The following is a 10,190-nucleotide window of genomic DNA, read 5'->3' on the forward strand; positions in this document are numbered from 1 at the left end:
GGGTGTTTTTTTCTTAAACCAGGCACCACCCTCCAGATAAAGGTACATGCCTGTAGGGTGAGGGTGTCGTGAGTTCCAATCAAGAAAGGAATGGGTTGAACCCAAAGGTCACATGATTCCTCTGAAAGGTGAATCCTTATGTCTCCTCTATGCTAGTTAGATTCACTCTAAGGGCAGGGAACATGGAGATGTAGCAGCAACCATCAGCCCAACACATGAAATCCCTTTCCCCCATGGTGCCCTGAAGGTCTCTTTAGGCTTAAGAGAGTGATCGAGTGACATGTTTACATAGCAAGGACACAGGGCTGGATCCCAAAGGACAGGGAATCTATTCCAAAAGAGAACATTCATGGACTCACAGAGTCCAGTATTGCTCCCCTTCCAAACGACTCTATGTCCTTTTCTATATTCCAACGACACGGATTCATAGATTCCCAGGTGCCTAAGGATATGGAGGCCTGGCGGCAATCGTGGACTCGACCACCGTGAGAAAAGCCCTGTGCTCACGAAGACTCTCCAAAGACTCCCAGACTCTCTGTGCTGTTTACGGTGGAGAGGTCGTCGACACTCGTGTGCGTCGTGGCGGGAGTGCGGATGACCCTGTCACGCGAGCCGGTCTGTCAGCAGAGAGGTTTGACCTGAGACGCCCTCGTCACACCCAGGGCCGGGGATGAGCCGTCATGATTGGCCCGACACGTGAAAAACCCTTCACCCACGTCATTCCTAACCAACCCACGAGACGCGTCCTTTCTAGGTAGACTCTGGCTTTGGGGGTAGATGCTCGGGAACGGGGGGTTTCCGGAGGCCTGATCACGCCTTTGCGTGTGCCAAGCCTCCTTCCTCGTGACCTTTGCCATGGGCGGAGTTCCTCACGCTGGCCCCGGCAAGTACAAGTAGACATGTTGTGTATAACTGTGTGATACTTTTTGTCTGGAAACTGTTTCAAAACCGTTTACTAAATGGATTGGAGAGAAACCTGCTCCCCTCGCGCGCCCCTGAAGGCAGGGAGTTCTCAGCGGGACAGAACCTGCCTTCACGTCTCAGGGGGACCGGGACGGTCCCCTCACCTCGGGCACCCCCAACCCCGAGCCCAGTCCCGTCTCCTCCCCGCCCCGCCCCCCCCCCCCCCCACTCACACACACAGGCGCGTGCGTGCGCGCACCCGGACCCGGCTCCCACCCCCATCTCCCCAACCTCACACCCCCCACCCCCACCCCACCCCACCCCTCCCTGGCGACGAGGGGGGCCCGGGGAGGGATGGCTGTCTCAGCCCTGGTTCTGAGATGTCATTTGGGAAACCGCTCTAGGCCGAGATGCCAGCTCGCTGCCCTGCTGCTTGGTGTCCGTCTCCATCAGCCATGTCCCCGAAAGGCACGTGAGCTCATGGACAACAAAGGGCGCACCCAGAAAACACCAAAGGGTCCTCCTGAACCCAACACGGCCATGTGTATGGATCCACGTAGAGGTCGTTGATCTCCCCATCGGATGCGTGAATAGGATCCACACAGACTGGATTGTGTTTCCGCTTCGATGGGCTGCCCTATCCGGAGAGAACGTGCGGGTCAGCAAGCGAGCAAACACGGAAGGGAACAAAACCAAAACCGCAGCCAAGTCGAGAGAGTGCTGAGCCCGAGGAACTCGCCGATCCCGTGGCATCATTTGCCATACACAGCCTTTCTCTATGGCAAAGAGAGATGTGGCATGGATCCCCGTGTGGGTCGTTCGTGCCCGAAACCACGCCACGGATAGTGATCCTGTCTCATTCGAATCCTCTCTAAAAAGATAAACCAGGTCTCTTGTTCCCATGATGGAATGGTATCTTTGAATGCAAAAGGGGATGACATGTGACAGGAAAATCAAAGTGGAGTCAGCATCGCCAAGAGAGGGCCCCAAAATAGAGAAGGGGCGGGCCATGGAGGAAGAGGTCTGTGTCTCAGTCTGGAAACTCGGAGCACCTCCTGGGGAACAGAGGCCTCCGGATCCTCGAAACAGTGTTCCCGACATTCAAGACCCCTATCCCACACACCCTCCCCTTTCCCTGCCTCACTGGTGACCGTCTATGGACCCTGGAAGAAGAGACGGTCCCTTGTTTGCGTGACAGTCCATCCTCATTGCTCTCGGGTCGCTTTACAACCTCACGGAGCTTCAGCTTTCTAAGCCCCCGACTCTTTCCTGGGGAACGTTCCCCCGGTTTTTATTCAAACCTGTGTCCCTGCATGGCCATATCGAAGACCCCCAAAGAAAGCTTTCTTTTTCTTTCTTTCTTTCTTTTCTTTTTTCTGTTTTTTTTTTTTTTTTTTTTTTTTTTTTAGCGCAGCCGATACTGACTCTTCATGGAAAGACAAGACAACTAGGTGATTTTATGTGTTTAATTTCCAGGTGTATTGAAATATCATTTCCTCCGTGAAGGACATATGACATCCTCCGTTCTCATGTGTACAGAATGGGGACAAGAGGCACCTGTATGTTGCAGAAGAATAATGACCACCCAAGTGGTAGCTCATAGCTTTCTCACAACCCATACAGATCATGACTGGATGTGAAAGAAAGTGAAGTCACTCGGTCGTGTTCGACTCTTTGCGACCCCACGGACTGTAGCCTACCAGGCTCCTCCATCCGTGGACAGTTCCAGGCAAGAATCCTAGAGTGGGTGGCCATTTCCTTCTGCCATTGGACGGGAGGAGAGTGATTCATGTCCACTGTCATGGCAACTTTCTCAGATGATCATGCTGCTGCTGCTGCTGCTGCTGCTGCTGCTGCTGCGTCGCTTCAGTCGTGTCCGAATCTGTGCGACCCCACGGACGGTAGCCCACCGGGCACCCCCGTCCCTGGGATTCTCCAGGCAAGAACCCTGCAGTGGGTTGCCATGTCCTTCTCCAAGGCGTGAAAGTGAAAAGTGGAAGGGAAGTCGCTCAGTCGTGTCCGACTGTTAGCGACCCCGTGGACTGCGGCCCACCAGGCTCCTCCGGTCCATGGGATTTTCCGGGCAAGAGGACTGCAGAGAGGTGCCATGGCCTTCTCCGAATAGTATCATACGATCATAATAATGCTGTTCATTAGAATCACCGTGCTCGTTGTGACGTGTACAGTACAGATGTACCTTATCCGTGAAGTCGGTTTTTTTTTTCTTTCCCCCTTACATCAATGCAATATCTTCCCATTTCTCCCTCCCCCAGCCGCTCTGTGATGATCGTTTTCTTTCTTTCTTTTTTTTTGATGGCCATCCATGGCATGTAAGTGGCACGAGAAAGTCTTTTTCTTTCTCTACCTGACTTATTCATTTGGCATCACGCCCTAAGTCACATCCATGCTATCACCAGATAAGAATGTGTTCGTTCCTGTGGCTCCGTGGGACATCTATGTCTACCTATCGATCGATCTCTATCTGGATCGTGTGTCTTCTTTCCCTCTTCTTCCCTTGATGGACACTCGGGCTGTTTCCCTCTCTTGACCCGTGTGACTGATGCTGCCGTGGACATGGGAGTGCAGATGTCTCTCTGAGATTTAGATTCTGTGTCTCTTTTCTTTAGATGTCTACCCAGAAGTGAGAGTGTTGGAAAGATCGATCATGTCTCGACCACGACTCTTTTCGAAGTCCTTCGGAGGGGATCCGGGGAACGATCCATTCTTTTCCAATAGACGCCGTCGGAATCCAGTGCGACCGCACACGTCTTAGGGAATACGGCGGCGACCACGACGGCAACCCAAACGCTCCCGCGAACGCGATGGTGCCCGAGGGTGTGTCCGCAGGACGACTCCCCGGTGCCAGCCGTCCACGTCCACAAGCCCCCTGCGGTCGTCGGCGAGTCGTTCCATCCACACGGAACCACGGTTTTCGTGGGCCGGGGTTGCCTGCGTGCCAGTCCATCCCCAGATGAATGGAGCGATGACAGACTCCTTGGGGCACAGGGCAGAGATACGTGGAATTCTTTCCACGAGACGAGTGCGATGAGAAGAGAAGAACGATGCGAAGTGGTGCCTGGGGAGCCGGAAAGAGTCGAACAGGAAAGAAAACATGTCAGACGAGAGGGGAGAAGGATTCAAAGCGAGTGGAGCACCATGGGGGAGACGGGCCCAGAAGATGCGAGCAGATGCTGGGGGCACAGCACGCCCGGACCCGTGGGCCTGCAGGGAGCCGAGAGGGATGGCCGTCCACTGTCTGCAGGCCGATCTCCAGAGCCCGGACTGGGAAGGACTTCTTCACGAGAACAGGCACGCTCACGGTCCCCACGGGTCACGTCTCCACTGGGCTCGTCTCCACTGGGCTCCACCCTTCCCCCCGCATGCAGGCTCCCCCCACACCCCCGCCTGGCCCCGGCCCGTCCGGGTCTCCCCCACCCGCAGAAAAGACCGGGAAACACATGGTCCCAGGACGACGCAGTCGAGAGACAGCGGCAGTCCCCTGGGATGCGGGGAGGAGGCGCCTGAGCACACCTAGGCCAACACCGCCACCGTGTGGGGTGAGAGGCCGGGGCGAGGAGCGCTCAGGAGTTCCGAGGAGGAGGAGGAGGAGCAGGAGGGAGAGAGGCAGGCGGGGGTGGAGGGGCGGGCCAGGCTGAAGCGGTCTCAGGGCGGGGACGTGGAAGAGAACGTTCCCCTTCAGACGGGCGCTCCGAAGAGAGCGTGCCGGCGGGGACCTTGAGAGCACCTTCGAGCTGGGAGCGGGGTGGGGGGGGGGGGGGGGAGGGAATCCTCCAGACGTAGGAAGGACACCAGGCACAGAAGGCGAGACCGATTCTTGACCCAAGGGAATCGGATGCTTTTCTGTCCATGGGTTCCATCCTCAGACTCTCATGGTCATCCAGCCAGCCAGCCAGCCAGCCAGCCAGCCAGCCACCATCGGGTCCCTCCTTTTCTGTTCTCTACGTGTTTCATGGCGAGTGAGTGAGAGTCTTTCGATGGTTTGCTAGGATGTGTGAATGTCGTGGGACCATGGTACGTGCCAGCCGTGGATGAACAGAACGGCTTCAGCGTTCAGGCTGATCCTGAACTCCCACGCCAAGGCAGGCCTGTGCGTCCCCGTGCGCTGGAGGACACCGTGCTACCCACATCTTGATCTTGGACTGAACGCAACCACCGTGGGGAGGGTGTTCGTGGGTTGGCTTCGTTTCCTTTCCCTATGGCACTCACCTGACCGTCCTGTCCACTCCTTGGATCCTTGATCTCCCCCTCCCCCTCGAGGCCATCGGTCCTTTTCTTTCTCCTCCTCCTGCTCCCCGTCCTCCTACTCACCCTAGTTTCTCTCCCCGCCTCCCCACTCCCCGCCGCTCCACACACACGCAGGTCCCACTCTTCTCAAACGGACCTCTGACTGACTGCCAACGTTTCCTTTCGCCTTCTTTCCTTCCTCCCGTCCTGCTTCCTTTCCTTTTTTTTTTTTTTTTTCTTCGTGTTCTGTTCCCCCGTTCCTTTTCAGCTGTACCGACGATGGCTTCGAGTGTAGCGCCTGACACAGCGATCGCCAGGATACGTCTAGTGAGGGACCGTCCGTCACCACCTGGTGTCACGGCAGATGACATCTGGTGTCGTGACGTGCCCGTGACTCATGGATTTCCTAAGTGGGAGGTGGCACCGCTTCATCTGTCTCCCTCACCGGTGGCGCTCGTTCACTCGTTCTCTCCCCCACCCCACCCCCCGCCACCGTGTCCCCCGCTCCCTCCTCGGGCCACCCCTCATGTGCTCCGTGGTGGTATCTTAGGAGCCTGTTTCTCTTTGGTTCTGTTGTGTTCACGGTGTATCGTTTGGTAGGTACTGCGTGGAAACGACGGCTCTGAGGTATTTCCTTGAGCATCATCCCCTCTAAAGGTCTCTCCAAGTTCCTGCAGACTGTGAGATTTCATTCCCTTCTGGTGGTTGAGTCCCATTCCTCTGTGTGTGTGTGTGTGTGTGTGTGTGTGTGTGTGTGTGTGTGTGTGTGTGAATAGATACAGGCGTAGGCACACAGACAGAGAGCTCTCTCCTTCTGTGTGTACGGATGTCTACCTAGGTATGGGGGTCGATCCCACACATACACATGTCCGTATCTTCTCTGTCCCCTCCGTGGGCACTCCGTGGAGTGGCTGGGTTGGGTCGAAGGGGGACTCTTTGGTGGAGTGTTCCGAGGGAATCGCAGGACTCTTTTCCCTAGGGATGTGGTTTCTCTCTCTGGGAGGCCCCAGGGGATGAGATGTGATCTCTCTGAGTCCGCCCACATGTTCCTCAGCGGCAGCAAAGACGCGTTCGACCGATCAGGAGCCACTGTCTTCTCGTGGTTCGAACTTGCTGTCGCGATTGCGATTCCAGCCCCTGGGCCTTTCCCCTCCGAAGGAGAAGGATCCTTGTCCAGATAAACGCCCCGGGGTGCTTCCGCGAGCCCGCCCCCACCCCCGGCAGACCCAGCCCAGCCCAGCCCAGCCCTGCCGCTGATGTGTTTTCTACCTTGTGCTTCTGGGTGTCTGTCTGTTCTCCCTTTCTTTGGGAGGAAGGTGTCTGCTCGGGCCCCCTGCCTGCCCACTTCGCTCATCGGGGGTCGTTTCCCTTTTGGAGGCTGAGTTGTCTGACGCCTTGATCCGTTTTGGACAGAAAAGCCCCTTTTGCAATATGCTTGCGCTTTCCCCGTATATGTATGTGTTTATGGATACCGACGTATCTGCACATATGAGCATGTGTATTCGTGCCTGTGTATCTCCGTGGACGTCTGTGTCTATATGCCTGTGTCTACGTATATACACGCAAGCATACACGCACAGTAGAAACGCCTAGGCATACACGTGCGCACACAGACCCATGCGTGTATGTGAGCATGCCCTTTGAACGTGTTTGTTTATACCCACGTGTGCGCGTATATATAGACGCGAATACGCGTGCGTATACATATGGACACGCGTATATGCGCATGTGTCTGCGTTCTCGCTCCCCCTCCCCCTCCCCTCCCCCTCTCCCTCCCCCTCCCTCCCCCTCCCCCTCTCCCTCCCCCTCCCCCTCTCCCTCTCCCTCTCTCTGACTTTTAAGCAGCCGGAGCAGTTCTATGACTTGACTTTCCTGCCTGGTGGTTCTGTTTCATTTCCTTTCTGATCTGCTTCAAAAAGTTATGTATTCATGTAACTGGCTGTTGTCATGGAACACGGGGTTTATTTAGTGGATCCCTATCGACTCGGTCCGGTCCTCCTCACCTCCACGCCCCTCAGCCGCCCCCCCCCCCCCGCCCCCGCACCCCAGGCCCCCCCGCCCCGCCCCTCCCAACCCCCACCCCCGCAGCCCTGCCACCCCAGACCTCCCGCCCGCCCTCCCGCCCGCCTGCCGTTCTGGTGTTTGTGGCCAGTTCAGTGACTTTGAAATCCATGTTCTCCTGACCTCAGGTGCACTTTCCCCACCCACCGGCGCGTGCTTGGGTGTGTTGTCTTCGGACTTTGTCACGGTCTCCACCCAGGTTGAGTGGTGCCTTCTCTTGTTGGGGGTTCCGAGTGTGTCTCCTCCTTTTCCTTTCTTGCTCCTGGGCTCGCGTGTCTGTGTCTGCTTTCCAAAGTCCTGCTTTGTTCTCCGAGCAGCGCTCGCCTGGTTTCGCTTTGCCGGCCCCTCCCTCCCTCCCTCCCTCCCTCCCTCTCTCTTTCGGGGGAGGGGGGCCGGGGGAGTCTGCGATGCCGCTGGTGCCCCTCTCTCCGCCGACCCCGCCCCGAGCCCCCACCGCCCGCCGGCGTCTCCGTGGAATGTCCCCCCCAGCACCCCGGAGTCGCGTGGGGGAGTGAGTCTCCTTCGTGGCAGCCTCCTGAGGAGATCCTTCCCAGCGTCTCTCCCTTCCTCTGCGGCCGGGGTCGCGTCGCGTCGCGTCGCTCGGCGGCGGAGGCTCCGGGCCGAGCTCGGGCGTCTGGGCGGCCGGCGCGGTGGCGTCCCCGGCGGCCGGCGACAGCGACCCGTCCTCGGGACGTTCGAGTCGCTTGTCGGGAGCCACCTGGCGGCCGCTTGTATATTGTCCCTCCCCTCTGGAGCTTCGGCGAGGCCTTTCAGGAGGATTGTGACTCAGCCTCTGGGCCCGAGGCAGAGCTCTCAGACACCGGCGACGCTGGCGGCGACAGTCCCGGTGGCGCCGAGGCCTAGGGACAGTCCCGCTGTCGCCGGAGATTGGTTCTCTAGGTTTCTGAGGAGGGTGACCGTCGCGGCGCCCCGGAGCCGGCTCGCGGGGCGGCCTGACCGGGTCGACCAGCATCTCCCCGTGCCCCTGCGGCCACGGGGACGGACCGCCCGGACCCTGCCTGGGCCGGGCCGCCGCGGTGGGCGGGGAGAGGGTCTTCCCTGCCCGGAGCGCCTGGACTCGGGCTCGGCGGTCCGGACGCCTCCTGGGCCGCCCTCAGGAGCGTTTGCTTCGCCCTCAGGAGCGTTTGCTTCGCCCTCAGGAGCGTTTGCTTCGCCCTCGGCCCCGCTCCGGAGGTGGGGACCGGCCCAGACGGTGGCTTGGAGGTCGCCGGAGGGCGCGCCAGGGTCCGGGCCCTCGGGTCCTTTCTGCCCGAGGTGTTTTCCGCGTGGCACTCCGGAGGTGGGGGAACCCGAGGGTTGACCGGGGGAGGCGCGTGTGCGGTCCCCCCGTGGGGTCCGGTCGCCCGAGGCGTCTCCCGGCACACATGCTTTTTCTTTGTCAGAGTCCTGACGGGTCCGGAGACGTGGATGGACCGGACCCTGCTTCCGCGGGTGGCCGGGGAGGGCGCGCTCGACCCTTCGGCGTGCCCTCGTGGGTCTCGGTCGTCGGACGCGACTTTGGCTCCCCCCTCTCCGGCTCCCTGAATCCCAGTCGGGAGGTGGGGGCCGGCTCGGGCCGTCCTGGGTGCCCCGTCTAGGACGGTCCGGGCCCCGGGCGCGGTCCCTGGTCGGGGCCCGCTCGTCTCGTGGGAAGCGCCTCGCTGACGGTTCTGTCTTCTCTTTTCCTTTTGCACATCGAAGCCAAATCCCCGTTCGGAGACTCGGACGGACCGGTACCCCTGCCCGCGTGGACGAGGCGGGGAGGGCGTCCTCGGCCAGCTTCCCCCCCCGCCCCCCCTTGGTGCCCGCGCCCCCGCTTTGGCCACCACGCGCCCCCTCCCCCCTCCCGGTCGACCAGATGACCCCCCCCCCCCCAAGAGAGCTCGGGGCCTGGTGTTTATGGGGCAGCGTTGGGGACAGGTGGCCGGGACAAGGTTCCGGGGGCCCTCCCTGCGCGTCGTCGATGTGCTCCGCTGTCAGCTGCTGTCATTTCGTCGCCCTTAATAGGCCTTTTTTGCCACCAGATAAGTGCTGACACGGTCTCCTTTGGTGTCTGCCACCGAGGACTGTGGGTCTCTGGACGCACGCGGGGCTCTGGGCTTCTGGGCCGCCAGCTGGTGCCCGGTTCGGCCCTTGCCGCTGGAGCCGCCCGCCTGGGCCTGTGCGCCGGCTCCTGTGTGGTGTCGTCTGGCTGACCCGACCCTTGGTGCCACCTCCGGTCTCTGGGCGACCCGAGGGTGGCGGGGCGAGGTGGCGCGTGGGTCTTCTACCCTGTGCATCCCTCGCCCCCGCTGTGGGCACCTGGTTGCGGCTGGGGCGACCCCCGCCCTGTGGGCTCCGTGCCACGTGTCAGGCGTTCTCCTCTTGGGGGTCGTCGGCCGCTCTCGCCTGAGGCGAGGTGGGGGGGGCGGAGGTTGCCGGCGAGGCTTAAAGCGGGCCCCTCTGGTGACTGTCCTCACCGTGCCTCCCCCCCGCTCCACCTTGGCTCAACAGATCGATGTGGTGTGGTCGTGTTCTCCCGGGCCGAGCCTAAGCCGTGCCAGACGAGGGACGGGCGTTCCCAGTGAACGCGTCTGCTCTTCTCGGTCTGTCCGCGGGGCCCCTCGCTTGTCTTCTCCCCCCCCTCGCTGCCCATCAGGGAGGGTGAGGAAGGCAGGGGTTGGGTGTGGCTTCTGGCCCTGATCTTCGGTCTCCTTTGCCTCGGGGCGTCAGTGGGGGCCGTTGGTCTTCTGACACAGCAGATTGCTCTCGCTTCGCCTTCTCGGCGTGTGCCCGGCGAGCGGCCCTCCCTGTGGCGGGGAGGGCTGTGCCGCCGCCGACGCCGCGCTGCGCACCCCACGCGGGTGTGTGAGCGTGCCTCGTGTGACCCTCGGTGGTGCCCCTGGAGCGCTCCAGGTCGTCCCTCAGGTGCCTGAGGCCGAGTGGTGGTGTCGTTTCCCTTAACCCGGTGTCCCCCTCGGGTCCCCGCCACGGTGGCGTGT

This window comes from Capricornis sumatraensis, unplaced genomic scaffold (assembly GCF_032405125.1).
Source record: "Capricornis sumatraensis isolate serow.1 unplaced genomic scaffold, serow.2 scaffold45, whole genome shotgun sequence".
Taxonomy (NCBI): domain Eukaryota; kingdom Metazoa; phylum Chordata; class Mammalia; order Artiodactyla; family Bovidae; genus Capricornis; species Capricornis sumatraensis.